Source organism: Entelurus aequoreus, linkage group LG13 (genome assembly GCF_033978785.1).
Source record: "Entelurus aequoreus isolate RoL-2023_Sb linkage group LG13, RoL_Eaeq_v1.1, whole genome shotgun sequence".
NCBI lineage: Eukaryota > Metazoa > Chordata > Actinopteri > Syngnathiformes > Syngnathidae > Entelurus > Entelurus aequoreus.
The window spans coordinates 49,397,798-49,416,928 of record NC_084743.1 but is presented as its reverse complement, the minus strand read 5'-3'; the positions used below and the strand labels follow the sequence as shown (position 1 = coordinate 49,416,928).

General features: G+C 40.4%; 1 long non-coding RNA gene across 1 annotated transcript in view; it reads right to left on the bottom strand.

Moving 5' to 3' along the window:
- LOC133663966 (uncharacterized) overlaps nucleotides 1–19,131 on the bottom strand; it is a 158,871-nt gene that overhangs the window by 79,307 nt on the left and 60,433 nt on the right. The window lies entirely within an intron of this gene.

The following is a 19,131-nucleotide window of genomic DNA, read 5'->3' as shown; positions in this document are numbered from 1 at the left end:
CCATTAGGCATTGTTTAATGTCTACCAAGTGACATCGCAGCATCATCTCTGTATCAGCACATGTTATTTATACATTTATTCTCTCCAATGGAAAAAAATATATAAAAAAAAACAAAAAAAACCTGCTGGCACGAGGCAGCTATCAATGCAGGCAATGAGCAAATAATTTATTTTACTACAAAGTCCTCTAAAAAGAGATCCAAAAACCGCCAACAACGCTCCATTTACATGCCATGACCTGCATATTGACCAAGCTAGAGTGACATTGTTAATGTTGGAGCTAAACACAGAATAACTACATTTCTGTCATAGTAACACACCGTTTTGCTCAAGGGACATAATGCTAGCTGCAAGAACTGCTGCTGCTGTATCTCCTTTGAATTCTGAGAAGTTAAAGATTGATAATAAATCATGCATCGTACACGTATAATAGAAGAAGTTGGTGAATTTTTAAATTAAACACGTACGCTACCAACTAAAAATAATGCCAAACTGAAGCATTGGATACTGGTTCTCAACTTCATTTTGCTAAAAATGTACATGGCGGATTAGGTAGCAACAGTGTTGTAACACGAGCCTAACATTGACATTTGATGCATAGTCGTGGCAATTTTTGCTTGAATTAAGGTAGTGTGCACTTAAGAATGGGATTATTTGCACTTAAAGGCCTACTGAAATGAATTTTTTTTATTTAAACGGGAATAGCAGATCCATTCTATGTGTCATGCTTGATCATTTTGCGATATTGCCATATTTTTGCTGAAAGGATTTAGTAGAGAAAATCGACGATAAAGTTCGCAACTTTTGCTCGCTGATAAAAAAAAGCCTTGCCTGTACCGGAAGTAGCGTGACGTCACAGGAGGCAATATTCCTCACAATTTTCCTTTGTTTACAATGGAGCGAGAGAGATTCGGACCGAGAAAGCGACGATTACCCCATTAATTTGAGCGAGGATGAAAGATTCGTAGATGAGGAACGTTACAGTGAAGGATTAGAGAGGCAGTGATGGACGTATCTTTTTTCGCTCTGACCATAACTTAGGTACAAGCTGGCTCATTGGATTCCACACTCCTTCCTTTTTCTATTGTGGATCACGGATTTGTATTTTAAACCACCTCGGATACTATATCCTCTTGAAAATGAGAGTCGAGCACGCGAAATGGACATTTAAAGTGACTTTTATCTCCACGACAATACATCGGTGACACACTTAGCTACTGAGCTAACGTGATAGCATCGTTCTCAAATGAAGATAGAAACAAAATATATACATCCCTCACTGGAAGGATAGACAGAAGATCAACAATACTATTAAACCATGTACATGTAACTACACGGTTAAAAATTCTCAGCCTGGTAAGGCTTAACAATGCTGTTGCTAACGACGCTAAGGCTAATTTAGCAACTTAGCAACCGGTGTTGTGCCTGAAACCTCACAGAACTATGATAAAAACATTAGCGCTCCACCTACGCCAGCCAGCCCTCATCTTCCCATCAACCTGCATTCCAGCGATCGACGGCGCGACGAAGGACTTCATCCGTGGGTTTGGCGGCAAGCATCGGCTAGGCGTAGTAAGTAGTCCTTGTTGTGTTGCTGTAAGTATTGTACTGAGCCGCTAATACACCGATCGATCCCACCTACAACGTTCTTCTTTGCCGCCTCCATTTTTCATTAAACAAATTGCAAAAGATTCACCAACACAGATGTCCAGAATACTGTGGAATTTTGTCGAAGAAAACAAGAGGTTTCTGTATCGGATTCGACGGGGTCCAACCACTTCCGTGGATTATGTGACGTCACGCGCATAAATCATATCCAAAGGAGTTTTTCAACCGGAAGTGTGGCGGGAATTTTAAAATTGCACTTTATAAGTTAACCCGGCCGTATTGGCATGTGTTTCAATGTTAGGATTTCATCATTGATATATAAACTATCAGACTGCGTGGTCGGTAGTAGTGGGTTTCAGTAGGCCTTTAAAATACGGTAAAATATTTATTTTCTACTTTCCCTGTGTTCTGTATTGCTGATGGTTTTGCTGTGAAAATGTGTTATAGATTTTTTTTCATATTTGTTAATTTATTACTTGGTTACAGTACGTAGTTTGAACACTTGAATGTTGTAAACTGCCCAACTTTCATGTCGCCAAATTCTGTACAAAAAAAGAGGCATTTTTATTAAAAAATTAGAACATTTTCCTATTTTTAAGTACTGGTCCAAATTAGTGTTGTCCCGATACGAATAGTTTGGTACCGGTACCAAACTTATTTTGATACTTTTCAGTACTTTTTGATACTTTTCTAAATAAAGAGGACCACAAAACATTGCATTGTTGGTTTTAATTTAGCAAAAAATCTTATTGTACATTAAACATATGTTTCTTATTGCAAATTTGTCCTTAAATAAAATAGTGAACATACAAGACAACGTATCTTTTAGTAGTAAGTAAGCAAACAAAGGCTCCTAATTTAGTCTGCTGACGTATGTTGTAACATATTGTGTCATTTATCATTGTATTATTTTGTCAAAATTATTAAGGACAAGGGGTAGAAAATGAATTATTAATCTTTTTTTTCATTTTCTACCCCTTGTCCCTTATCTACTTGTTCATTTACTGTTAATATCTGCTTACTTTCTCTTTTAACATGTTCTATCTACACTGCTGTTAAAATGTAATAATCACTTATTCTTCTGTTGTTTGGAAGCTTTACATTAGTTTTGGATGACACCACAAATGTGGGTATCAATCCGATACCAAGTACTTACGGGATCATACATTGGTCATATTCAAAGTCCTCATGTGTCCAGGGACATATTTCCTGAGTTTATAAACATAATGTACATTTGCGAAAGAAGATGTTGTGATGCCAAAAAATATTGACGTAATCATAGTAGTATCGACTAAATACGTTCCTGTACTTGGTATCTTTACAGTGGATGTTGGTGTAGATCCACCAATGGTGTTTGTATACATATTGACACCGGTGAGCTACGGTGTTTAATGAAGCATGTTTAGCTATTCCTTGTCCTGCAGGGATGATACTTGTAAGAAACGTACTTTATTTGTCACCATGGAGGCGAGGATTAGTGATTTAGAAGTAGCTAAAACACTGCAGACTGCGAATGGATGTTCGCCGCTATCTAGTTAGCTTTGTCTTAAAGCACCTCTTCCTGAGGGAGTTTCAGTGTTATAACTTCACCTTTATCGTTAGTTTTTAAGCCAAAATGCGTCCTTTCTCCCTTGTCTGTCTACACACTGTGTCTGCTTCTAAGTACTCTGTGATTGTGCGCTGCCGAACATGCTCGTTTGCTCGTAAACCAGCAATTACACGACGTGACGACGACGGGGCCGCAGGGTGGTGGTGGACCGGTACTTTTCAGAGGCGGTATAGTACCGAATATGATTAATTTGTATCACGGTACTATAGTAATACCGGTATACCGTACAACCCCAGTCCAAATATATTGGTTAAAATGCAAACAACGCACAAACCAGTCCAAATTAGAGTGGTGTGCAAAAAAAAATTTAAAAAAAAAATCCCCCAAATGAGGATATTAATGCTGCAAAAATTATGGAACATTTTGTGGCACATCTGTGCAGGTGCCAGGGTTAATCCTGGGTCAGCAACTGGATAGAGACGTATGGCCGACCCTTTGAGTAATTTGGAGGTGTGTGGGATCAAAGAGTTTCAAGGCCATTATGGGTACCAAAAATGTGTGTGTGTGTGCGTGTGTGTGTGTGTTAGTGATGAATTGAGCTCCCCTGTCCTCCTACTAGGGCCTGTAATTGTTCATCAATCTTTCACCCCTTCCACCCGTACTGTCCTCATACTCCTTTAATTCCCTCTTTCCCTAGTTTTTACCATATTCTTCCATCAAAATTGCTGTCCGTTGCTTATTCTGTACATAACACAGGTGTCCTTAAGAAAACTTTATATATTCATTATGTTTCCAACTCTGCATTCTTTTTTTCTTGGCCAAACAATCTTCACTCGCTCACAATTGCTCTCATGGACACTCCAGCTGGAGAGTGGGTGCACTTTATACATTGCACTTCCACTTGTGATGTATGAGTGCTGCTATGTTTGTTGAACAGCCACTTATCACCGAAAATATCACTCCCCTAGCACTCCATATCCTTATGTACTTTGTACAGACCCCACCTGTCACCTCTAATGACCCTTTTTGAAGAACTGTCTAAATAACAGCGTGTAAAACAAAATCTGTCACACAGTTCCACCTGTGTGCCATACATCTTAAAGGGGTCATATATACATCCCTGGTGTGCATAACATGTAAATTTAGTGCTTTGGTCAACATTTTGCCTAGATTTAGTTTTATGGACCATCTCTCCAAGATGCACAGATTTGTAGGCGGTCTTATTTAAGAAGTCCTCCTCCAGGTCAAGCCCCCTTCGACTGCGTCTCCACCCTGCCAGCCATGTTGTAGTTTTTAGCGCTTCCATATTGAGTCTACTAACAGATATAAGTTGGAACTATCAATCAATCAATGTTCACTTATATAGCCCTAAATCACGAGTGTCTCAAAGGACTGCACAAGTCACAACGGCATCCTCGGCTCAGATCCCACATCAGGGCAAGAAAAAACTCAACCCAATGGGATGACAATGAGAAACCTTGGAGGGGACCACAGATGTGGTCTATTAACTAATTAATTAATCTAACTATTCAATACATTTTATTGGAATTGGCAACGGCGGGGGATTTTAGCATGCATGTGCATGTATGAGCCAGTCTGCCCCACAACAAAAGGACAGAGAAAAAAATGGAACTCATAGATTACGACTTTGGACTAAAACGGGATACAAATGGCAAACTTGCACAAACATCCGCTGACGTAACCAAGCAAAATACATAAATAAGTCTCCAATTCCAAACGGTTTGTTTAGAGGAAGAATGAAAAAGGCAAGATGGTTTTAATAAATATCTCCGCCATGCCTCCATGGTTTGATTTCAATTTTTTTTTGACGATCTTAAATACACAAAAACAGTTACAAAGAGGCAAACAAGTTGGTTTTGCATAATAGGACCACTTTAACAATGTTTATTAAAGTATTCATGGTCATTGTGGTACTAATTTTGTTACGGCTCAGGCTCCTGAGCTATACCGCCTGTGGGGCGGTATAGCTCAGTTGGTAGAGTGGCCGTGCCAGCAACTTGAGGGTTCCAGGTTCGATCCCCGCTTCCGCCATCCTAGTCACTGCCGTTGTGTCCTTGGGCAAGACACTTTACCCACCTGCTCCCAGTGACACCCACGCTGGTTTAAATGTAACTTAGATATTGGGTTTCACTATGTAAAAGTGCTTTGAGTCACTAGAGAAAAGCGCTATATAAATATAATTCACTTCACTTCACTTCCTGCCGCCTCTCATTCATCTGTGCGCTCCTCTGAGCGCGCCTCTGGACACGTTCACGTGATCTGAAATCAACACACCTGACGCTGATGAGGACTCAACCAGCGTGTTCTGTGTTCCAGTGCCAGAACGTAGCTACCTGTCTCAGTACTGTAAGCCTACACGTCTCTAGCTCTCTCCCTATGTGCATTCGCTCTCTCTGTGTTTCCCCTCCTCTGTGCTCATCGTCTTTTTTCCTGTGTCGTCATCCCGCAGCGTTCCCCCATTTCCTGGTTTCGAGTTGTGTGTCTCGTCTCCCCGAATTCCCTCTGGCTCCCTGGCTGCCTTCCCGTATCTCTACCTCTCGCCTGGACACGGACCTTGACGCCTCTCTCCTGCCTTTGACCTCTCGCCAGCCAACGGACCTCAGAGCTTGCCTTGCCCTCCCTGGACTTCCGCACCCAACACGCACCTTCAAAAACTCCCGGTAAAACAGTCACACTATACCTATTTGGATTAATTACACACTCCACTTCCTTGTGTTTAATAAACACGTCTCATACTATCGATGCCCCTGTCTCAGTGTCGTCTCCTTCTCCACAGTACTGTCACAAATTTAGTCTTAGATCAGGGTCCCACAAACTTTTTTTTTCATTGAGTGAAAATAATTTGGACTGAGGCCGGGCTACAAATATATATATTTTGAAAATCATGTTTTTGTCAATGTTTCCAAACTCAGGAATAAACTCCTGGGCACCGGAAGACTCTGAGGGCAAAAACCAAAGGATTTAAATGAGTTTTAGATAGTAGTTTTGCTTTTATTTAGTTAATGTGCACTATTGACTTTGTTTTGCTCAAAGTGTATGTAATAAAAATAATAAGGAACTAGTTAGAGATGCTACCTCAGTAGAAGCATTTAAGTCCCATCTTAAAACTCATTTGTATACTCTAGCCTTTAAATAGACCCCCCTTTTAGACCAGTTGATCTGCCGTCTCTTTTCTGCTCTTGGGGGGCATAGATTCGGTGAGCACAGGTGAAGCGCTAGCTGTCCAAAGACGGGACCCAGGGTGGACCACTCATCTGTGCATCAGTTGGGGACGTCTCTGCGGTGCTGACTTGTCTCCACTCAAGATGATCTCCTGCTGGCCCCACTATGGACTGGACTCTCACTATTATGTTAGATCCACTATGGACTGGACTCTCACACTATTATGCTAGATCCACTCAACGTCCATTGCACCGGTCGCCTGGGGGGGTTGGGGCGGTCTGCGGTCCCTTCCAAGATTTCTCATTGTAGCTCATTGGGTTGAGTTTTTTCTTGCCCTGATGTGGGATCTAAGCCGAGGATGTCGTTGTGGCTTGAGCAGCCCTTTGAGACACTTGTGATTTAGGGCTATATAAATAAACTTTGATTGATTGACTTTTGACTTTAAATATTGTGTTAATATTGTTACACTGTCAACAACACCCCCATAAATTCGCTAAAAATTGCATTGAATACATTTGATCCACATTTATATAAACCAATCTTACTCATGGATAATCGGAATTCACAGCATAAGTTACTTAAAATAAATGCCTTACTTCACTCTGCATTACAATACAATGTCACCTGAAATTCACCTGCCCTCAGGGGACCGACTGATGGATAGGTGTGTTTGATTTGAGTCTTTGTCCTCCCAGAAAATAGAGTTGTTTATTTAATTGAAACTGTAATGGGATTATTATCACACTAATGTATTACAGTACATCGACAAACGATCATGTTCTACTAATCTTTCCTTGTAATGCATTATGCCCACCACGGACAAAAAAGGGCTACATTTCAGACACACCAGATATTCATCAATCAAATGTTGTGTGCAAATAGTGTGCCTGAAAAGAAAAACAAGTTATTTTTAATCAAAAATAAGCACTTTTGACCTTGATTTCATGTGATTATTACAGCTATCTTTTGTTTCTAGTGTCTCTCAAATAGCTCTTTGGGTTTGTTAAGTATTAAAATGTCTTCACGCTCTCTCCAAAGAATAACACATTTTCTACTTTTGCTTACAAAATCCTTCCAAACTATGATGCTGTAACAGTGTATGATTACTAACAATGACACCAGGAGCCCAGTTGTGTATATGTGTGTGCGCGGGGTTTATTTACGCAAGGCCATGCATGCACGAAGTGAGGAGTGAGCCATTGGAGACCACCCGTGCACGGCCAGTATCTTTGTGTCTTGTATCATGACTGCAAATCTTTCTCTTCCACCTTGCAACGTGAGCTGGGAAACTCGTGTCAACGCCCACTTGCCTCTTGGCATCGTGTGTACGGGACCATTCATTACCTGTCGATAGCTGTCAATCACCTTTCAGCGTCCCCCTCAGACTTTTGCTTCGGGTTTGGTTACTCAGCTTTTCATGTTCTTTGATTACTGTTGTTCTGCAATTCTTTTGTTATTTTCTCTCCATGATCTATTTGCACAACACGCCTGTTCATTATTAGTTTGCCCTTGTAATTGTGTTGGAACTCAATAATCAGTGTGTTCTATTCTGATTGATAATTAAACCAGTCAAGTGTGCTGGTGTATCCACCCATTTTAAATTACTCCATTCGATCGCAATGTCTTACGTGTGTGAGTGTGTGCATGCGTGTGTGTGTGTGTGTGTCGCTATCATAGTGCACACCTAGAGCAGGGCAACTGATAGCGTGTTAATTAAACTTGATATAATGATTACAAAGGGCCTAAACACACTCACTTACACACACCGGGGAACACATTCTTTCTGTTTCCCTCTGCAGCATTTCAATTAAAACCCACCAAGTCCCAACTGTCATGAAACGAACAGACCACCATTCACAATCAGTTTTTTTTGCGGAAAACTCAACAATAATGAATCATATTTTACACATGCAAGATCCGCTGATATGTCTGTTGACAATATTGGACGCTGCTTCCGGGGGCTCGTTAAATGATGTCATTGATTGGATGGGTAAATTGGACCTAGCAGTTCTACTTTTACAATTAAACTTTGTTTCTGCTGAACTTTTATTAAGTAGGGATTTATATTGTTAAAATGTTATCGATGCCAATACCAATATCAATATTCCTTATCGATACCGGTATTCAACTATCTGTACTAAATATACTTTGTGTAAATAAAGATGTGAAAAAAAAAAGTTTTTATTTGTACTGGAAGTTGTGCACCAGCAACATCAGGCAACATCTCACAGCAGGGAAGTCTTTTAAAAACACCTTGTCATGTCTGTGATCATGTTTTGTTTAGTTATGTTTTGCTTGGTTTTGGACACTTTTCAGTTCTTGTTTTCACTCCCTTGCTTTGTCACCATAGCAACCATTAGTTTCACCTGGTTCACATCCTCATGTCACGCACCTGTCTCACGTTTTCACATTTCGAGTCACGCACCTGTTTTCACTAGTCATGTCACCAGTATTTAAGCTTGTTGTTGCCAGGCAGTCGGCCTGGTGATATCATCCATACTACCTCTGCTACCCATGATATACCTGTTACTATAGTTCATGCTTCATGCCATGCCACAGTAAGTGTTTTTGTTTCGTGTTCATAGTTAATTGCCTTTGTGCTAGTCTTTTGGTTTCATTAGTCAAGTTTGTCCTCCGCCATTTTGCGCGCCTTTTGTTTGCTTCTTTTTTTGTAGTTTGTTAGTGTTTAAATAAATATGTACTCACCTTCACGCCTTTCCCGCACCAACTTTCCTTTGCATTCCGAGAAAACAAACCCTCACAGTCCACGTACTGACAAACCTGCTTTTTAGGTCCTAAACAAGTCAACTGTGTCATACTTGCCAACCCTCCCGGATTTTCCGGGAGACTCCCGAAATTCAGCGCCTCTCCTGAAAACCTCCCGGGACAAATATTCTCCCGAAAATCTCCCGATTTGCAGCTGGAGGCCACGCCCCCTCCAGCTCCATGCGGACCTGAGTGACGTGTCGACAGCCTGTTCTCACGTCCGCTTTCCCACTATATAAACAGCGTGCCTGCCCAATCACGTTATAACATCTACGGCTTTTAGAGAGTGCACAACTACACACACAACAAGGAGACGAAGCAGAAGAACGAGGAAGATACAGCCATGGCAACGCAGACGACGAGTAAGATGAAGAAATACGCTTGTAAGTTCCAAGACGAATGGAAACAAGAATTTCAGTTTATCCAGGACAGTTCGAAGGGGAAGGGGTATGCTGCCTGTAAATTTTGTAGATCAGACTTCTCCATTGAACACGGTGGCCGAACGTATATACTCACTCATGAACGGTCAGCGAAGCGCAAAGCGGCGGCAACGCAGCTCCTGTCCCAGCCCAGTATTATGGGCCACCTCACTAAATGGAGTCCCGAGGGTGTAATTTATGCCGAGACAAAGATGGCTATGCTGATAGCTGGAAGCAACATCCCATTCTCATTTGCGGATGTCTACAACAAATCTGTGAAGGATATGTTCCTGGATTCAGAGATCGCTCGCCAGTACGCAAATGGCAGAACAAAGGCTACTCAAATAGTGAAAGGTAAGTGTTGTTGTTTTTTTTAGTAAGCAGCAAGTACAGTTAGTAGAACAACTGCGTTTCCATTACTGTGTATTTGATTAAGTCTTTCATGTACAACAATGGGTATATGAGTGTTATGTGTGTGTATAGGTGTAAATAAATGAACACTGAAATTCAAGTATTTATTTTATTTATGTATATTTATATATCGTAAAATAAATATATACTGTATATATAGCTAGAATTCACTGAAAGTCAAGTATTTCTTATATATATATATATATATATATATATATATATATATATATAGATATATATATATATATGTATATATATATATACATACATATATCTATATCTATATCTATATATATATATCTATATATATATAGATATATATCTATATATATATAGATATATCTATATATATATATATATATATATATATATATATATATATATATATATATATATATATATATATATATATATATATATATATATAGATATATATATATATATATATATATAGATATATATATATATATATACACAGTATATATATACACTACCGTTCAAAAGTTTGGGGTCACATTGAAATGTCCTTATTTTTGAAGGAAAAGCACTGTACCTCTCAATGAAGATAACTTTAACCTCGTCTTAACTTTAAAAAAATACACTCGATACATTGCTAATGTGGTAAATGACTATTCTAGCTGCAAATCTCTGGGTTTTGGTGCAATAGCTACATAGGTGTATAGAGGCCCATTTCCAGCAACTATCACTCCAGTGTTCTAATGGTACAATATGTTTGCTCATTGCCTCAGAAGGCTAATTGATGATTAGAAAACCCTTGTGCAATCATGTTCACACATCTGAAAACAGTTTAGCTCGTTACAGAAGCTACAAAACTGACCTTCCTTTGAGCAGATTGAGTTTCTGGAGCATCACATTTGTGGGATCAATCAAACGCTCAAAATGGCCAGAAAAAGAGAACTTTCATCGGAAACTCGACAATCTATTCTTGTTCTTAGAAATGAAGGCTTTTCCACAAAATTGTTTGGGTGACCCCAAACTTATATATATATATATATATATATATATATATATATATATATATATATATATATGAATGAAATACTTGACTTGGTGAATTCTAGCTTTAAATATACTCCTCCCCTCTTAACCACGCCCCCACCCACCTCCCGAAATCGGAGGTCTCAAGGTTGGCAAATATGACTGTGTGCGTGTGCAAAGTGTCATGTCATCATCTTGGAAAGATCACTTTCTTTCTATTCATGACAGTTACACTTAGAGTATCCATCCATCCATTTTATTAAGCATGTCTCTATAGTAATATTTAAAATATTAGCAATAAATGATTAATAAATCAAATAAAATCATATTAATGTAAGGTCTTCAGGATTTTTCACATATCTTTAACATGATATACTATATCAAATATATGATATGAATAATACAATCAATCAATTAGCATGTTAGGTGGGTGTGCTATTGTTACTTGTATTTATGTTGCACACAGACCTACAGTATTTGAGTAACGGACTGGAAACCAGTGTTGACAGTCACCGATGTATATGGTCTGTGTTTGTGTATCAAATGAAATAAAAAGACCCACGGACTATTTAATTGTTTATTTTTTTCATTGAATCAATATTGTCTTGTGGATTACTGGATCGTTTAGAGGACGGTCGGGTTTAAGAATACACACAGGCTACATCCATAGCGGTGAGTCAACACTATCACAACATCCTTTGTAATACTTTTAGTTCAGTTAAGCGACATTCAAAAACCCATAAAAATAATTGTTAATTTAGCAATGATTGAACGAGGTCTGTTACACATTTACTTTAGTTTTTGGCATTTTATGTGTTTTATTTACTTTTTCAATTAATAGGACGCGGCATAGTGGTTTTGAATTTCTATCACTACGATAGGAGGTGTCAAACACTTTTATTTCCCCCTTTGACTTATTCACCTATTTTTTTACCTTTCCATATAAACTTTGGACATTATCTGGACTATAAATATATGCCTGGGGACAGCGTGGCTCGGTTGGTAGAGCAGCCGTGCCAGCAACTTGAGGGTTCCTGGTCCGATCCCCAGCTTCCACCATCCTTGTCACCTCCGTTGTGTCCTTGAGCAAGACACTTAAAGGCCTACTGAAACCCACTACTACCGACCACGCAGTCTGATAGTTTATATATCAATGATGAAATCTTAACATTGCAACACATGCCAATACGGCCGGGTTAACTTATAAAGTGCAATTTTAAATTTCCAGGGAAATATCCGGCTGAAAACGTCTCGGTATGATGACGTTTGCGCGTGACGTCACGGATTGTGCGGAAGTATTGGGACACCATTGTGTCCCAATACAAACAGCGTCTGTTTTCATCGCAAAATTCCACAGTATTCTGGACTTCTGTGTTGGTGGATCTTTTGCAATTTGTTTAATGAACAATGGAGACCGCAAAGAAGAAAGCTGTAGGTGGGATCGGTGTATTAGCGGCTGGCTACAGCAACACAACCAGGAGGACTTTGAGTTGGATAGCAGACGCGCTATCCGACGCTAGCCGCCGACCGCACCGATGATCGTGGTGAAGTCCTTTGTCGCGCCGTCGATCGCTGAAACGCAGGTGAGCACGGGTGGTGATGAGCAGATGAGGGCTGGCGTAGGTGGAGAGCTAATGTTTTTAACATAGCTCTGTCGAGGTCCCGTAGCTAAGTTAGCTTCAATGGCGTCATTAGCAACAGCATTGCTAGGCTTCGCCAGGCATTAACCGTGTGGTTACAGGTCCAGGGTTTAGTTCAGTGTCTCCTGATAGTAGAAGTAATAGTAGTATTGTTGATCTTCGGTCTATCCTTCCAGTCAGGGGCATGTTTCTTCTGTTTCTATCCGCAGTTAAGCACGATGCTATCACATTAGCTCCGTAGCTAAAGTGCTTCGCCGATGTATTGTCGTGGAGATAAAAGTCACTGTGAATGTCCATTTTGCGTTCTCGACTCTCATTTTCAAGAGGATATAGTATCCGAGGTGGTTTAAAATACAAATCCGTGATCCACAATAGAAAAAGGAGAAAGTGTGGAATCCAATGAGCCCTAGCTTGTACCTTAGTTACGGTCAGAGCGAAAAAAGATACATCCTGGCGTCCTGCACTGCACTCTAATCCTTCACTCTCACTTTCCTCATCCACAAATCTTTCATCCTCGCTCAAATTAATGGGGTAATCGCCGCTTTCTCGGTCCGAATCGCTCTCGCTGCTGGTGTAAACAGTGTGCAGATGTGAGGAGCTCCTCAACCTGTGACATCACGCTACTTCCGGTACAGGCAAGGCTTTTTTTTATCAGCGACCAAAAGTTGCGAACTTTATCGTCGATGTTCTCTACTAAATCCTTTGAGCAAAAATATGGCAATATTGCGAAATGATCAAGTATGACACATAGAATGGATCTGCTATCCCTGTTTAAATAAGAAAATCTCATTTCAGTAGGCCTTTAACCCTTGCTCCTGACGGGTCGTGGTTAGGGCCTTGCGTGGAAAATGCACACGTCATCGTCATCTCTTTAACTTATCTGAACAATATCCTGTGTTGTGATATTTCAATTAACTGGAATCCAGTGTGCTGTGGGGCTCTATTGTAGTGAATCACACCTGAGCCATCATAAATTCATAACATCTTTATTAGACACGTAAACAATGTGATAAATAACATTTTACATCAATCAATCTAGGGATCTAGATATCTGGGCAGAACATTCCTCACTCTTTTGCCTTCACCTTCATTGTCCATTCGTTTTTGGTGACTTTATATACTCTGGACCTAGACGTTGAGTCCGCGACATACATGGCGGACAATAACTGATAGTCTGCTTTGCCAGTCCAAAAGCATTTGCCGTTTTCCTCGACAGCCAGGTAATACAAAGCACACTCTACCTTTTTTGTCACATCCACGGGAGCTCGCATTCTCGTTGTCTCTCCTTCGACAAATGGACATAGTTTTTCTCTAAGTAGAACCACAGCTGACCCGGCCGGTTGTTCTCCTGCCGTCTGAAAAGTGTTGTATCCGAAATACCTGCAATCGCTTTCTCTAAAGGTATTCATGTGTGATTTCCACAAGCGTCTGTACATGTAGAAGAAGGAGAAACACGGGCATGTCTGCATGACTCGCCTTCATATTTCCAGTGGTTAGCTCCGAGTTACGAAACCGCTTGTCATGAAGCTGGCTGTGGCGCGTTCTTTCTGACGTCACTTCCTTTGTGGGGCGTGGTCTTTCTGGCGTCACTTCCTCTCCAAACTCACTTTGTAAACGATCAATGAGTCCATACAAAGCTAAGTGACGGAGATTCAAGAATTGCACAGCTAATTTACCCGTGTAAAAATTTGTTCGAAGAGGGGGACCTTAAACACTGGTTTAGTGTGGCTGAAACGGGGCTTAGGCTAAATAATTATTCGTTTAAGGGGTTAAACGACTTAGTGTAGACATGGCCTAAATTGTTGTTATCCTTCATATTCTCATGAACTATTTCCTTTTTGTACTTGCTGTCACACCCTGCACACTTTCTGCTCCTCTCCTCATTGGGGATCAAAGGTAATTAGAGCAATTTAGGTTAATGACAGTAGAGACTTGTGTTGGCTGCATAGGCCTGGTCTCTGGAAACATGCTTAGAATCCAAACGGGGATATCTGACATTTTCTTCTCTTCCTACATGCAAGAATGTGCTCTGAGAACCATTGCGTATTATCCTGTCAAATGTCAGATAAGCCGAAAGGAAAGACTCCAAAGACCCTTATTACCGTATAAGTCCTGTGGCTAATGAAATTGAAAGTGGGCCTTATGACTTCTTAAGTCACCTGCCACCTCCATGGAAGGTACAGTAAGAATGTGGCACAACTTCAAGTCAAAAATAATTTCATATGTGATTCTAGTCTCAGTCGGATGCACGACCCAACCCATCTGTCTGTACAGTGTCTAAGAAGGCATTAATCAGACAAATCTTGGCCACACAGTCCCTGTCTCAGCCGCCCTAAACAGTTCTCACACTGTTATTTAATAATATCCAACCCACCCCGCAGAGATGGTACAAAACCCTTCTTTGTCTAATTGACTCTTTAGGACGCCCTGGTGATTAAGAATCTCCCCCGTGGCAATGGAAAGGCAATGGCTATAGTGTGTACCGCTGAGCGGTGACAGGCCACTGCTTACTAACTCCCCCGCTCCCCCATCTTTGCTTTCTTTGCATGTGATTCTCCCACACAAAAGGGAGGCTGCGTGCTGCAGTTTGGAAGCCCCAAGGCAAATAGAGGCCCGAGCAGAGGATAGGACAGTGGACCATTGATGACCAGTGTTTTGACAGGCTTGCTGAAAGACACCTCCATTGGTTGTGGTGAAAAGGACAGATGGAGAGAACTGGAGGCAGAGAGAAAATGCAGACTGCATGAAACAACAACAACAACAAAAAACACCACCAGTGTCTCATAATATTTGCATACAGACTCTAGGAACAAATGAATCAACTTAGCAACGATCTGCATAGCAAAACACAACAAAACATGGCTGTCTTTGACTTATAGGCACATGGTTCAAATGGCACAATACATATTTTACATGCCACAAATCATACGGTATGTTCTCAGATCTTAATCAAGTCTCTTTCAAAATTGTAAATGGACAGCTTGCGCATATCTGGTGTGTACAAGCTTGACGTCATTGAAATAGCACTATTGGCCATGTATGATGACTACCCAAATAATACGCCAGGGTAAATCTTCATTCAACATTAGAGGCATAGACCATTTATTAGGCCCCAAATACCATTATCTATCATGACAGTCGTGTTGTTTTTCCTGTGTTCATCATTTCTTCCTGTGCAGCACTATTATTTTGGTCCCCCTCCGGCACTTTACTACTGCTTCTGAGCACCATTCTTCTCACCTGTTCCAGCTTGGCAAACAAGAGACTCACCTGTCCCTGATTGCCAATCAGGGTTTTGAGTTTATTATTATTACTTCCTCACTTGTGATGCTGGTTCCATCTCCAGTGTACGGGCTGTGGATGTTTTTTTTGCTTTATCTTGCCTTGCCTAACACAGCAATTTTGTGTCACATTTTTGCTCACCCGTGATCTACTGCTGTAGCCAGGCTGGTGCTTCCTCATTGCCGGTACCGAATTAAAACATACATACAGCAACACTTTAAACACGCTAAAGTGGATAGTGCTTGCCCTAAAATTGTCACATTTTATGTGTCAGGTAATCCCCATCTCCATCTATTTTTCTAAGGTTTTTTTTCTATGCTACGTACGTGCCTTTTAAGACCCGATCGTTAAGCAGAATCAAAAGTGGAATCGTAACTTTGGGTTTTTTGAAAAGGCCCGAAAAAATAAAATGTATTGTTATCAATATTACAAGGACCTTCTGCTTGCACGCGGCTTGCCTTCTCTGCATCCTGGGATCGTGCCGGGTGCAACCATAACACTTAATTTGGTATATTTAACGGTGCATACATCAATAAACGAGTAAAAAAAACATATTGACAACAGTCACATAATGCCGAGATTATATGTATGTAGAGAAAACTGAATGGTATGATTGTCATGTCGTAAATGACATTTAAAGGCCTACTGAAACCCACTACTACCGACCACGCAGTCTGATAGTTTATATATCAATGATGAAATCTTATCATTGCAACACATGCCAATACGGCCGGGTTAACTTATAAAGTGCAATTTTAAATTTCCCGCTAAACTTCCGGTTGAAAACGTAAAATAGTTAAACGGAAGTATTGGTACCCCATTGAATACAATAGAAAAAAGCTCTGTTTTCATTTCAAAATTCCACAGTATTCTGGACATCTGTGTTGGTGAATCTTTTGCAATTTGTTTAATGAACACTGAAGACTGCAAATAAGAAAGTTGTAGGGGGGATCGGTGTATTAGCGGCTGGCTGTAGCAACACAACCAGGAGGACTTACTTGGATAGCAGACGCGCTAGCCGACGCTAGCCGCCAACCGCACGGATGATCGGGTGAAGTCCTTCGTCGCGCCGTCGATCGCTGGAACGCAGGTGAGCACGGGTGGTGATGAGCAGATGAGGGCTGGCTGGCTTAGGTGGAGCGCCAATGTTTTTATCATAGCTCTGTGAGGTCCGGTTGCTAAGTTAGCTTCAATGGCGTTGTTAGCAACAGCATTGTTAAGCTTTGCCAGGCTGAGAATTATTAACCGTGTAGTTACATGTACATGGTTTAATAGTATTGTTGATCTTCTGTTTATCCTTCCAGTCAGGGATTTATTTATTTTGTTTCTATCTGCATTTGAGCCAGATGCTATCACGTTAGCTCAGTAGCTAAAGAGCTTTGCCGATGTATTGTCGTGGAGATAAAAGTCACTGTGAATGTCCATTTCGCGTTCTCGACTCTCATTTTCAAGAGGATATAGTATCCGAGGTGGTTTAAAATACAAATCCATGATCCACAATAGAAAAAGGAGAGAGTGTGGAATCCAATGAGCCAGCTTGTACCTAAGTTACGGTCAGAGCGAAAAAAGATATGTCTTGCACTGCATTCTATTCCTTCACTCTAACGTTCCTCATCCACAAATCTTTCATCCTGGCTCAAATTAATGGGGTAATCGTCGCTTTCTCGGTCCGAATCCCTCTGGCTGCATTGAAAACAATAGGAAAATGTGAGGAGCCTTTCAACTGACTACGTCACGCTACTTCCGGTAGGGGCAAGGCTTTTTTTATCAGATACCAAAAGTTGCAATCTTTATCGTCATTGTTCTCTACTAAATCCTTTCAGCAAAAATATGGCAATATCGCGAAATGATCAAGTATGACGCATAGAATGGATCTGCTATCCCCGTTTAAATAAAACAATTTCATTTCAGTAGGCCTTTAAAGTTATGTTTTATCAGTTTCCTGGGTTTTTGTAATTTTTGTTCCTATTTTTTAGTTTCCATTTTAACCTGTAGTCTGAATGCTGTTCCCTTCACCTGTTTGCGACTAGTAGTAAGCTACATCCAACCTATTTTTCAATCAGGACACTTTTTATGCTGGATCCTTGCTTTATAGTACCGTAATTTCCAGACGATAAGCTTGTTTTCCCACGCTTTGCTGCAGCTAACGTATGTTACGCCTTGTCACATCAGACCAGTGAAATTGCCTATTGCCTATGACATTGTTCACCTTAAATTTAACACACTCACATAATTACACAGTCAGCCATTTAGAGTATTATGCACTCACCCTCGTCATGGAGAAAAAAGTACAAAAAGCACACGACACAGCCCTAAAGTTGAAGACAATGACCCGGCCATCTAAAATGTAAACAGCCGCTGCACGGAACGTAAATGCACCACCACTAACAAGCCCAGAGAAGAAAGTAAAGTAGATGGACAAAGGCCACACTTAATGACCTTTGTGGTGTGCTACTGTACTGTTTTGTTAAATTTGTGAATGAACACAAGCACATGTGTAAATATTTCATGTTTCAATGTGTAGACCTAATAGATGTGTAAGGCCAATATATTTACAAATAGATTTGTACAACAAATAGGTGGGTGCGGCTTGTAATTAGATGCATGGTAATAGTTTTAACACACTGCTTTGAAATGCCGCTGCACCTGTTTTTACAACTAATACATATATTTTTACCTGCCCATCGCTTACCATCTCTGCATTCTATGGTCACATCACGGGCAATAGCCTGATACACCATTTGATAACATGCAATGCTGTTGCTGCAAAATGAATACAGCGTTAATTTGTGTTGGGGAAAAAAGAGAGCCAAGTACTATATTAGTACAGTACAGTATTTACTTGTTTAGATGGTTTTGTGAACCTACCATATTACTAGTCATTTGAAATAATGATGTAATCACAACAAACAAATAGCCTTCCGCCTTTGCATGTAGAATAAGGGTCATAGTAAATTGGTTTATAACCTTTTTCTACTATTTAGGACCTCAAAGGGCTTTGACACTGTAGCCTCATACACCTACTGATGACGCAGCATTAGAAAAACTAGGGGTTTAGTATCAAGCTCAAGGACCATGATGCTTCGACATAGACACAGAAGGACTGCAGAGCAAACCTGCAAGTTTGGGATACCACCGGTGTACTACCTGAGCCACGCTGCGCCAAGGGCACTTTTACAGTACAGTAGTATATTTTAGTCATGCTTTAAAGGAATCCTTGGTAATATTAATTTAGTCATTTGTGAAGACAATAAGCAAACTCTGGTGTGGACCA